The 11,278-nt window shown below is 41.3% G+C and overlaps 1 protein-coding gene across 3 annotated transcripts in view; it reads right to left on the bottom strand.

The window, feature by feature from the left end:
• Positions 1-11,278, bottom strand: part of Hivep1 (HIVEP zinc finger 1) — a 134,169-nt gene that overhangs the window by 32,084 nt on the left and 90,807 nt on the right. The window lies entirely within an intron of this gene.

The following is an 11,278-nucleotide window of genomic DNA, read 5'->3' as shown; positions in this document are numbered from 1 at the left end:
TGGACATTTTATGAAGATTTGCAGTCCAAGTCCATAGAAACACTAATACAGAGATCATGCTGAGCTCTTGTGGAACACTCTGTTCCTTTCTGGAGGAACCCAGGTCATGGAACTACATCTTTCACAAGTGGTCAATCCTCTCTCCATTGCTCATCCAACCACAGACTCTACTGATACCACATCCTGAGAAAGGCTGGCCAAGCAGAGAAGAAAACTCCACCTTCCTATAGGGGTAACTGACTACTGCACTTATAACCCTTTACTAACAGCTTCCAAGCCTCTGGACAAAGGATGCTGATATTTGTATGAGTAAAAAAGCTCCTACGTAGTAATAAATATAGCAGTGAATATACCTCTCCTGGTCCATGATATAGTGGACAGTAGGATCAGCAACTGTTGTGACCACATCAATTGATTACATCAATGAACAGAAAGTTACAAAAATAAACACTTGTGGTTTCTCACCCAAAACATGAAGAAGTCTTAAAATTGTGATAGCTCTTGGTTTAATAAAAATCACCAATGTAAAAGAACAAAAATATCCACTACAAATGCTTCTTTGCATTAATGGTGAATAGGAAGTCAAGTAGACAAGTAGAAAGCACTATAATAAAGAAAACACTGACCTCATCTTTAGCTTCTTTGGAAGTAAATCACTTTAAATGTCATGAACTATCTACAATTTCTCTAAACTATTATGCATTTAAGCAATGACTACTTGCCATTATTTGGTCTGTTTTTGATTTGTTGGATCCCTGGGCATATAAACAGAAATCATTCCTCCATATATTACTTACTTTAGAAAAGCCAAATATTTTAATTCATTGCTTTCACATGGCTGTTATGATGTACATATTTGAAATTCATACTGGACCAAAACTTTACATTGTAGTAACTAATTTGCTTTGATGATAATGAAAATTTATATACAATGTTCTACTCCTCTTGTGACATGCATGTACGAGCTCTTCTAGATACTCTGAGTAAAAAGAGGATGCCGACTCCACTGGATGCCTTTCCTCCCCAAGGGCAGGATGGAAGGCAGAGGCATCACTCAAGCACTGCAGTCAAAGTATCTCAGAAGTACTGGCTCTTTCCTACAGGGCGGTGCTGAGCAAGCCTTTTGTATCTTCTAGCCATTCTTTTATGAAGTGACATCTTCCTCACTGGCTTCCCCTCAAGATGCACATCACTTGCTCCTGTGTCATGACTTGCTCGTGTTGAGCTATCAGACAAGGGTAAACAAACTGAGAATCAATGATCACCCTAAGCAGGGAAATTCTGCACCCACTTTCCAAAAGCCAGTAGGTGAGTTGTCACAAAAGAGCAAACCATTAGGTGATAAGCATAACTCTAAAGGCAAGGATGAGAAGCCACTTGCTGGCAAGGCCTGTGGACCTGAAGCCCCGCCTCCGCACTGAATTTTATCAACGTCCTGACTGGGTACAAATGGTAATCTCACTATTTCACAAACCTTCCAGAATAAGCTGTTTTTAAATTGTTTATATATTTTTTAAAAGAGGGTCTTGCTGTGTAGCCCAGGTGGTCCTGAACTTGGGATCTTACTGCCTTTTCCTCTTGAGTGCTAGAATTACTGATTTATGCACCATGATAGACTCTTTTCATATTGTTTTAATTAAATGATGCCCACCATTACAAAGAATCAATCTGTAGGTGAAATACTCAAAATTATGTTGTTTTAAATTAATGAAACTTTTGTCTTTTTACAGAAAATGAAAGCTGGCTGCACAGTGCAGGTGGTCTTTAATCTTAGAGCCCAGGAGGAACTACATGCTTGAGGCTTGAGGCCATCTTGGATCACATACTGAGATTGCCTCAAGAGAATGAGAAAATAAGGGAATTTCTAAATATTTCTGTTTATTTATGTTATTTCTGAAAAAAAAAACTACTTATAGTTAAGGATTTAAAAAATATTTTGAGCAACGTGTTTCAATTTTGATAAGACCTGACCCTCTGTCACTTGTCGTTGCATTTCATACATGTCACTTATACTTGTAAATGTTTATTGTCAATTCTTCATGTATAACTTTAATTTTAGTACACAGTATAGTGTGTGTGTGTGCACCTGTGTTGTATGCCTATACTTGTGTGCACATCTGTATGATATACTGTGTGTTTGAGTACATCTGCCTATGCATGTGTATGCCCCTGTACTGTATGCCTATGTATGTGTGTAGGTGTACCTGTGTTGTATGCCTATGTTTGTGTACTTGTGTTGTACATCTATGTATATGGATGTGTATGGCACCCCTGTGTGTGGGTATGCCCACAGGTACAATCTGAAGACCAGAGCTTGAGGTGATTGTGAATTCCTCTATTCCTCTCCACTATAAATTTTAAGGCAAGGTTTTTCACTGAACCTAGATCTTGTCATTTGAGCAATATTAGCTAGCTGAAAAATCTCTAGGCCCCTCCTTTCTCTGCCTTCCAGAACTGGTATTACAGACATGTGCCATCAGGCCTGATTTTTCTATGGATGCTGGGGACTAAAGTCAGTTACTCATGTTCACAGAGCAAGCACTGTACCCACCAAGCCATCTCTCCAACCACTCTCTTCTTAATATATTATATTTATTGCATGTATGTATGTATGTATGTATGTATGTATGTATGTATATCCCACCCCCCGCCCCCACCCCAGCTCTCTGATATATGGTTTCAGTAGTTCTGGCCTGAACTGTCAGTGATCCTCCTACCTCAGCCTCTTGAGTGTGGGATTATAGGTGTGTGTCCTCAAACATGACTCCACTTGCATCTTAGTACCTAATGAATACTTCTTGCCTTCAAAGCACTGCCTTCTCCTTTGTCTTCTGGCAACTTAGCCTATTTAATAAAACTTTTCTTCTAATGTGTCTCCCAGCATACTTTCTTACACATTTTTCTTTGGTTCTTTTCTTTAATGCCAACTATTCCTTGTGGGCTGCCCTCACTGTGATTTCCATTGCTTTGGTCTCTACTCTTGCTTATCTTTGGTTTCTACTGTTTGACTTTCTCTGTAATTCCATAATGCTTTTCCTTTATGCCGACAATCTCATTTTCAAGCTCATTTCATTCTCTTAGGTTTGAGGTCTTGTTCTAATACTTATGATGTCACTAACTTTGGTGCTTGCGGTCACACTAGGTTTCTGCCATATTGTTTCCTATCTTACATGTCCTCCCTGCCTTTTTCTGGCTGAGAATATGGAGGGGTAGTACAGTCACTCAAGACACATGCCAGGCCTTTTTTAATGCTGCAATCATTCCTTCTTGATTCTGCTGGGTCTCTATTGTAGGTGCTTGGAAGGGGACAGATGATGGTGCTGTGTGGAGGGACACAGAGAGCTTCTTTCAGGGCTGTGTCCGACTGAAAAGCTGTCTTCAACTCCAGTAGTGATGGCAGCACTCTTAACAGAGGCAGAGCACAAAGCCTAAGAATGGTTTTCTAAAAGTTCTACATGGGTTTCCTGACTTTATATGGGAGCACTAAGTTAGTTTGAAGGCGGGGAGGGGGGTCCCTTTACATGGCATTCCACAGATTCTCACTTCAACATGTATGTGATGACTGTGAACCACAGCTGGAAATTCAGGACAAGTCATTTTCAGTAGGAAAATGGTTAGGCTAATTATGGCAGTGCCAGTTAACATAACATTACAGAACCGTTTAAAATAATTACTAAGATTACACAGCAATCTGAAAATTGTGATACATGGAGTATACAGGCACATTCTTTTCTGTCCCTAGAGAGAAGTCTAGGCTAAGAGGCAGAAATCTGGGAATACATAGTGAGAGCTGTTTTTGTAAAGGTAAATAAATGACCAGCCAAAGAAAACATGTTGTGGAGAGAAAAAGAAGCCTGCCATCAGAGGCCTGGGTAATTACTGTATTTAAGGCTGAGCTAGGAAGAACAAGGTAGGAACGGGAAAGATACAATGACACCTGTGATAGTGAGGAACCTGAGCATCTGTGCTTACAAGCTCACAATGTCACACTCCTGTGGACAAGGGTGTTAAACACACATGGTGGAATAAAGGAGAGTCACCAGGCTTGTGGCCATGGGAATGGGGAGGATGGCTTCATGTCTGAAAGCATGGTCAGTGGGATCCAGGGGTCAAATCCATCTCAGCCACAAGGGAAGTGTGGGGAGGAAGGGTGTGCTAAGGGCCCAGCTAATCTGGACCGTTTCCTGGGAACCTGGAGGTGAAGGGGAAAGGCCAGACGTTACTGACAGGCAGAAGAGAGATCTCTTAGGGTGAGAGGCTGCGTGGGCTTGCAGACAGGAAGCTCACGTCAGTAGAGAGGAAGAGACTGAAGCCACAAGAGAGAGAATTAGACAATCAAGTACATAGCAAAGATAAGATATAATCAGGATCTAGGGAGGACAACGGACAACTGACTACTGGGGATGAAGACATGGCAGGGGAGGCTTCACAGAGATGGCACATCTCTGACTCAATCCTCGGCAGGGAGCAGAAGAAAGCACTTTCAAGTCAAAGGGGTTTCATGAATGTGGTGTGCAGAAAATGTGTTTAAAACACACATGGGGAACAGCATGCAAACCATGCTGTACACAGACCAGCAGAGCACAAGGCACAGTAGGAAAGGTGTTCTGCCAGCAGCTGATCCTCAGCCCTGAATACTAAGCAGGAGAGGTGGGGATTTGCACAGTAGGAACAGAAAGCCACAACAGTTCACTGCCAAGCTCCTCCTTCCCTCCAGGAATATGATCAAGAAATATTAACCAGGAATATATGATCAAGTAATGTTAATGTGGTGGCAGCTGCTTAGACCTCACCCATTTTTCCAACCTCTATCTACTCCATTTTTACACCACTTAAAGAAAACCAATCAGCCTAAAATTCTGTATTGAGAAGCAATTCAGCACTCAACAACAAAGGTAAAACACATAATAGAGATATGGCCCTGTTAGTAAGGTACTTAGTATGCAAGCATGGAGTCTGGATCCCTAGAAACCACATTCAAGAAAAAAAGAAGAGAGGAGAGGAGGGAACAGGTACACAGGGGAGAGCAGGGGACAGTGTGACAGTGTGACAGTGCATGTCTGTGATCTTAGCACCAGGGAAGTGGAGACAGGAGGATTCCTGAGCTAGTCAGCTAGTCTTGCAGTATCATGAGCTTCATGTTTGGTGTGTAAAAAACAAAACAAAACAAAACAAAAACTATCTCAGAAAATAAGAATAACCCAGGAAGAAAACCAATGTCAGTGCTTGCCCTCAGTACATACATGCAATGCACACACATGCATATATACACGCATCTACAACCCTCCCACACATATGAAGGCAAAACAAAGACTTAATCTGAAAGATGAATACAAACTTCCTTGTCAGCAGACCTGTACTGAAATGTTGAGCTGTTAACCTGAATCTAAGTTCACGTATGAGCTCTAGAAGCGCCACGGGAAGGAATCCTAAGATGGCTGGCATTGCTGCTCTGCTCTGAAGTCCACCACCTTAAAAATGCTCTCATGAAGCTGTATTTTGCACATAGCCATGTGAGAAGCAAAACAATGGCCAGCAAAATGTGATCCCCTGATACCTGGAACAAGTGAGCAGGTTTTCTTCAGTGCTGGAGAGGCTCTGCCAGCCTGAGGAGGTCATGGACTTTGGAATGATCAAATTATCCTGAATTACAGTGGGACCCTTCAAACTTCACAGCAGAGTCTCTGGTTAACCAGCAGTCAGGTAAGAGACTGGGCTATAAGATGTGACTTACCCCTGCTGGCTACAAAGGAGGCAAGCTGTGCCTGAGAGTGAGAGCCCAGGGTAGACCTAGACCCAGAGTGTCCTCAGACTCAGAGGCCCCGAGTCCTGACCCCAAGGCAATGTGCTCAGAGGTGAAACTTTGGAGAGTTTGCTGGACCAAGAAGACTCAGACTTCTTCAGGGGATTGACCAACTAATGGGTTCCTAATCAGACTGCATCACTGTGGAACAAGTCTCCACAAAGAAAGGCCTCTTGGCTCTCTGTTCCTCTGCGGCAGGTTGTCAGGAGGTGAGCAGTCTCTCCAAGACTCTCTGCTTTGCCTCCTGCTCAAAGGCATGGAGCTGGGACACCAAGAAACTGAACCCAGAAAAAACTTTTCCTCCCTTTAAACTGACAGTCTCGTGTATTTTGTTATACCAAGCAAAGCTGACTCAGACAGCAGGTGCTTTAGCATATGCAAACTGTGGGTTCAACCTGCTGCACTCCAAAATAAACAAGAAATAACTGAATACAAAGGAACAGATGAGTGAGTGACTGGAGAAAAGAAATGCTGATCCGATGGTTACAGCACTCTGGAGAATCTGATCTGACACCTACAGTGATCTCAAGAGTCTAGCCACAATACCCAGTGCTGCCAATAGGCTAAGCAAGCAAGGAAACAGATTATCCTCACTACCTCTAGAAAGAAACAGCCCCTGACTCCTTGGTAGAGCCCATACTCTCATCCACAGAATGACAGGACAGTGAGCATGGCCAGGGGTGTAGCTTGACGGTGGAGTGAATAATCAAGATTCAGGGCATCACACACATTAATATAATTAATAATAATAACCTTAGTAAATGAAAACAAAAGTGAACCAACTAGAGCAATAGAAGCATACTGTATCCTCTAAGGTGAAGCTAGACTCATAAAAAGTTAAAATGAGCACACCATGTCTTCTAGCCACAACAAAATTCAACTAAAAATAAATAGTGGGAGATAGATGGAAAATCCTCAGTTGCATGGAAATAAAGCAATGCAATTCTAACTAGCTAAAGAGGAAAAAGAAGTCACCAGGGAAACAAGAAAAATCAAAACAGAAAACTTGAAAACTGGGAAACTGTGATGAATTCATGTCAATGTATACCACCATGCCACACCCCTCACACAATGGCATGAACCACCATGATGCCACACCCCACACAACATCATGCATCACCCCGCATAACACCACACACCACCATGATGCCCTACCCCACACAATGCCATGCACCAGCATGATGCCACACCTCACACAGTGGCATGTACCACCATGATGCCACACCCCACACAATGCCATGCATGGCCATAATGTCATTCACCAGGACACAGAAGCAAAGCCCAGTGACCTCTCAGTGCAAGACCAGGACTAGAGGACCTCTGCCAGAACCACTGCTGTTCTTAACCATTTCTTGAGAGCAATCAGTTTATACAATAAGCCACAAGTGGATGATAAGAATAAACAGTATTTTGTGGGGACAGTCACCTAAAAAGACCCAATGAAATGACCTAAAGTCATGAGTGGTACCTCCTACCATATTTGCAAACATCAATCTTTTTATTTATACCAAGGCTGGTAGAAAATATAATGGAAAATGCTTTATTTACAACAGCATCCAAAACAGATAAAAAAGTAAATTTTATACCAAGTAATAAAAACATGCAGACAATACAACAGACTTATGGAATGATAGACCTGGAACATGGAAAGTGGGGTAGGTAGTGAGGGCTGCGGTATGAGCAAGCTTAGACAAAGCAGTTTCAGAAGAGCCGAGAGGGGCTGGCACATCATACCTTTGGCAAGAACTAATACTGGGAAGTTGCCAGCCCAATTCTTTTAAAAATTTCTGTGTTTTACAAAATTTTAAGGAAAAAAATCCTCAGTTTTAAAATATGACAAACCATAGTGTTTACTCAGAAAACTAAACTCATATTAGACGATGGAGTTCTGCAAAGAACTCTATGAAGTCAGTGCCGGAGACACAATGACTAAAACAGGACCACACCCACCCCCTCAACCCACCCCTGAGATCAGATAAGTGGTGAGATGGAAACTTATAAAGGTTTAATATGTTATAAAGCCAGAGTTCAAAACCTCAGAAAAAGGACGGTACCATTTTCAATATGAGATTCTGATCTCATATATGAGATGATAAAATAAATGTAGGTTATAAGCAAACAGTGTAAAAAAATAAATTCAAAGGTTCAATACAAAAATAAAACCAGAGAGACAGCTAGAAAACCACAGGTAAATTCTTGGCTTATCTTATGCTGGAAATATATTAAGTTTCTATAAAAAAAAAGAAAAAGAAAAGTGATTTAAATACATTAAAACTAAAGTCTCTAGGTATATAAATAATGTAAATATACACAAAGTAAAACAAATAAATTGAGAAATGTACCTGTAGCAGATGAAAGGATGGTACAGTAATGTATAAACAATTTTTATGTGATCTTGCTAGTAACAGAAAATTAACTAATCCAGACCTGCTCTGAGAACACACACTATCAGCCTGTAGGTAATAAAGCACTAGAAAGATAAAGACGTTATGGAATCGAGATCCCTGAGGGAGTAAAAATCCCCAAATTAAAACACCAGCGCCCTTACCCCCAGGACAGGCAGGCATATTCAGAAGAGGAGTTGAGGCTATGGAGTACCTGCTGTCTAAACAAAACAGTCAGAAACAGCAGACTAGGTGCTCTCTGCATGGTGAGCATGTTAAGTCCCCAGTGCTCTCCTAGCGAGGAACTTCAGGCGCCCCATCTGGGACTGAGGATGCACTGGATGAAAACCTAGCTTTGTGTTTCCTATAGTTCACTTTCTGTGGCTCCCAAAGTCACAAACCTCAAACTAGTAAGATCATATTAGGTGGCTATTTGCTCAGAAGCCTGGAAGAAGAAAATCAAAATCTCTGAAGGAAGATTTCAAAATACTTCCATAGTTTCTAAATAAAATATTCAGTACCTGTTCAAAGATAACCAGTCACCTAAGAAGAGAATTCGGTATGAGAGAGCCATTGCTGTAAGTGTAGTGATATGAGCCAGTGTACCAGACCAAGTAAAGACTTGGTTTATGATGCTGGAGAGTACTGAGGGTCTAGAGGAGAAGTACAAGGGCTAACATTGACACTGTAGATAGAAAAGGCAAATAGTAGGCTTAGACCTACTCAACTCATTTAAGAACTGGGAAGGATAGCATGCTGAAGGACATGTCAGAAGACAAAGGATGCTAAGGCAATTATGAAACAAGGAAGAAACCACCCAAAACTCTCTGGGGAATCTCTGACAGCTCAGGGATAAACAATTGGCATCCTTTGTGAGATAAGACAGAAAAACTTTGGGAAACTAAACACATAAAATTACAGTTTTAAAAACACTTTATGAAATACAAGAAAGATAAACAGAATTTCTGCCCCTGTGCTCATCAGTGGAAAACTGCAAAAGTCAAAGACAAAATTCTTAGTGAGAAAAGCATATTGATAATAAGGATCAACAGTTTTGACATGTGACATTACAAAGTGTCCTAGAGAAAATGAACTGCCACACTAGATTCCCACTTCCTAACCCAGAGAGAGACTTCTCCAGGCAAAGGTAAAGTAGATACCACCTAAAAGATGACACTTTATAGAATTTGTCACAATAAACACATATCAATAGAGAAATTCAACACAGTAGACATGGATAGAAAAAGTCAACACAATAGTCACCAAGAGAAAAATTTAACACAGCAGACAACATGGTAACAGAGAAATTCACTATACTAGGCACACACTAACAGAGAAATTCAACGGTGTTCCTTATGGTAAAGCAAAGTTCCAGAAAGAAAACTCACATGAAGCAAAACCAACAGCAAATAAATAAATAAATAATAAAAATTAAAAAAAAAAAAAAGACTCATGGGTGGATCTATCAAGATGCCAAAATTATGTTACAAACTGAAAGTCCTCCAAAGGCTCATAGGTTAAGGTTCTGTTCCCAGCTTGGCACTGGGTGGCGGTATAGACTCTGAGGACCTAAGTCTTAGGTGTTTGGGGACTGTAGGCACTCAGCTTCTCAGCTGTCACTGAGAGAGCAGCCTCCTCTGCTCCACACTACCACCATGGTGTGCCTCACCAGGGCTCATTACCATCTGAGCCAATTTCCTTCTCTTCCTGTTTATTAGCTATGGCATTCTGTCTTATGGGCAACTTATACAACCTGCATGAAAGCTAATCAAGTACGAAGAATCACACACAGTACAACAGTGGGTGAGTCAAAAGTGAGTGAGTGGATACACCCAGAGGTGAGGAGAGAGGTAGCTGCTGGCTCAGTCCCTGTGTTAGCATCTCACTCTCCTATTACTTACCACATCCCTAAATGCTGCACCCTAACAATGCACTGCTTACCACTCTCTCCAGCTACCTCTTAAAGATATTACATGGACAGCAGGCAGCACCTACTGCTGGTTCTAATCCTTTTCATAAGCACCACAGAGAAATTTACACAACCCTGCTCCTCAACACAAGTTCTCTGACTGCTACAGCAAGGCTAGCAAAGCAGGTAACAGAAGATCAACTACAACGGAGACCAGGTGCTATGACATAACTCTATCTTCTATTCTGCTAACATGCTCTTATTTTGAATAATGAGTCATTCAAAATAGAAATGTAACAGGTAAAACTGATGTGGTGGCGCACACCTTTAGTACTGGTACTTTGGAGGCAGAGGCTGGTGAACTTCTGTGAGTTTGAGGCCAACCTGATCTACATAGCAAGTTCCAAGCCAGCCTGGGCTAGATAGTGAGACTCTTTCTCAAAAGAAAAATAGAAAATGAATAAATAAAATAGAAAGGGGGGCCTTGAGAGATGATTCTGGGGTTAAGAGCATATCCTGCTCCTGAGGTTGTCAGGTGGTTCACATGAAGCTAGAAGATCCAATTCCTTCTTCAGAAACCCATGAGTACCCACCCCACACGGCATACATACACACAGATGGATGACTTAAAAGGAAACAAGAAGTCTAAGCCAAAATATCCTGATGTACTTTTGCAGGTTTATAAAATGCAGTTATAGGAGGCCCACTCTATCATTGATTAAAACACAAACTGTACAAAAAATAAAATTGCATCTTCCTGTCCTAAATGTCTCTTCCACAGGTGCTTTTGCTTGGCCCACTTTCACGAGAAAGATTGAAAGACCTTCATGATGTCTTTAAGAAAGTCCAAAGCTGTCTATACTTTACTGTCCAGTTCCAGGATTCTCTCACACTATGGCTTACATGGGATGATCATTTTTCCAAGCAGTGTGTGCTCATGAAACTCTCAGTGACACTCTGGAAGCCTCTAAGACAGAACTACTGATAGCCTCACATCTACCATTGGCATGGGATATGTCTATCAATTTGACAAATGCTAAAAACTGTTCGATCCTTGACTTTCATTACCAGCATAATGTTGGCTCTTAGTCACAAGTTATAAACTGTATATAACACTGTCTATTATTATGAAGGTAGAAAACTGGAAATTCCTGAATACTTGTTTCTGATAGTGCTGAACTG

Source organism: Mastomys coucha, unplaced genomic scaffold (assembly GCF_008632895.1).
Source record: "Mastomys coucha isolate ucsf_1 unplaced genomic scaffold, UCSF_Mcou_1 pScaffold7, whole genome shotgun sequence".
Classification (NCBI taxonomy): domain Eukaryota; kingdom Metazoa; phylum Chordata; class Mammalia; order Rodentia; family Muridae; genus Mastomys; species Mastomys coucha.
This window is presented reverse-complemented; position numbering and strand designations above follow the sequence as displayed.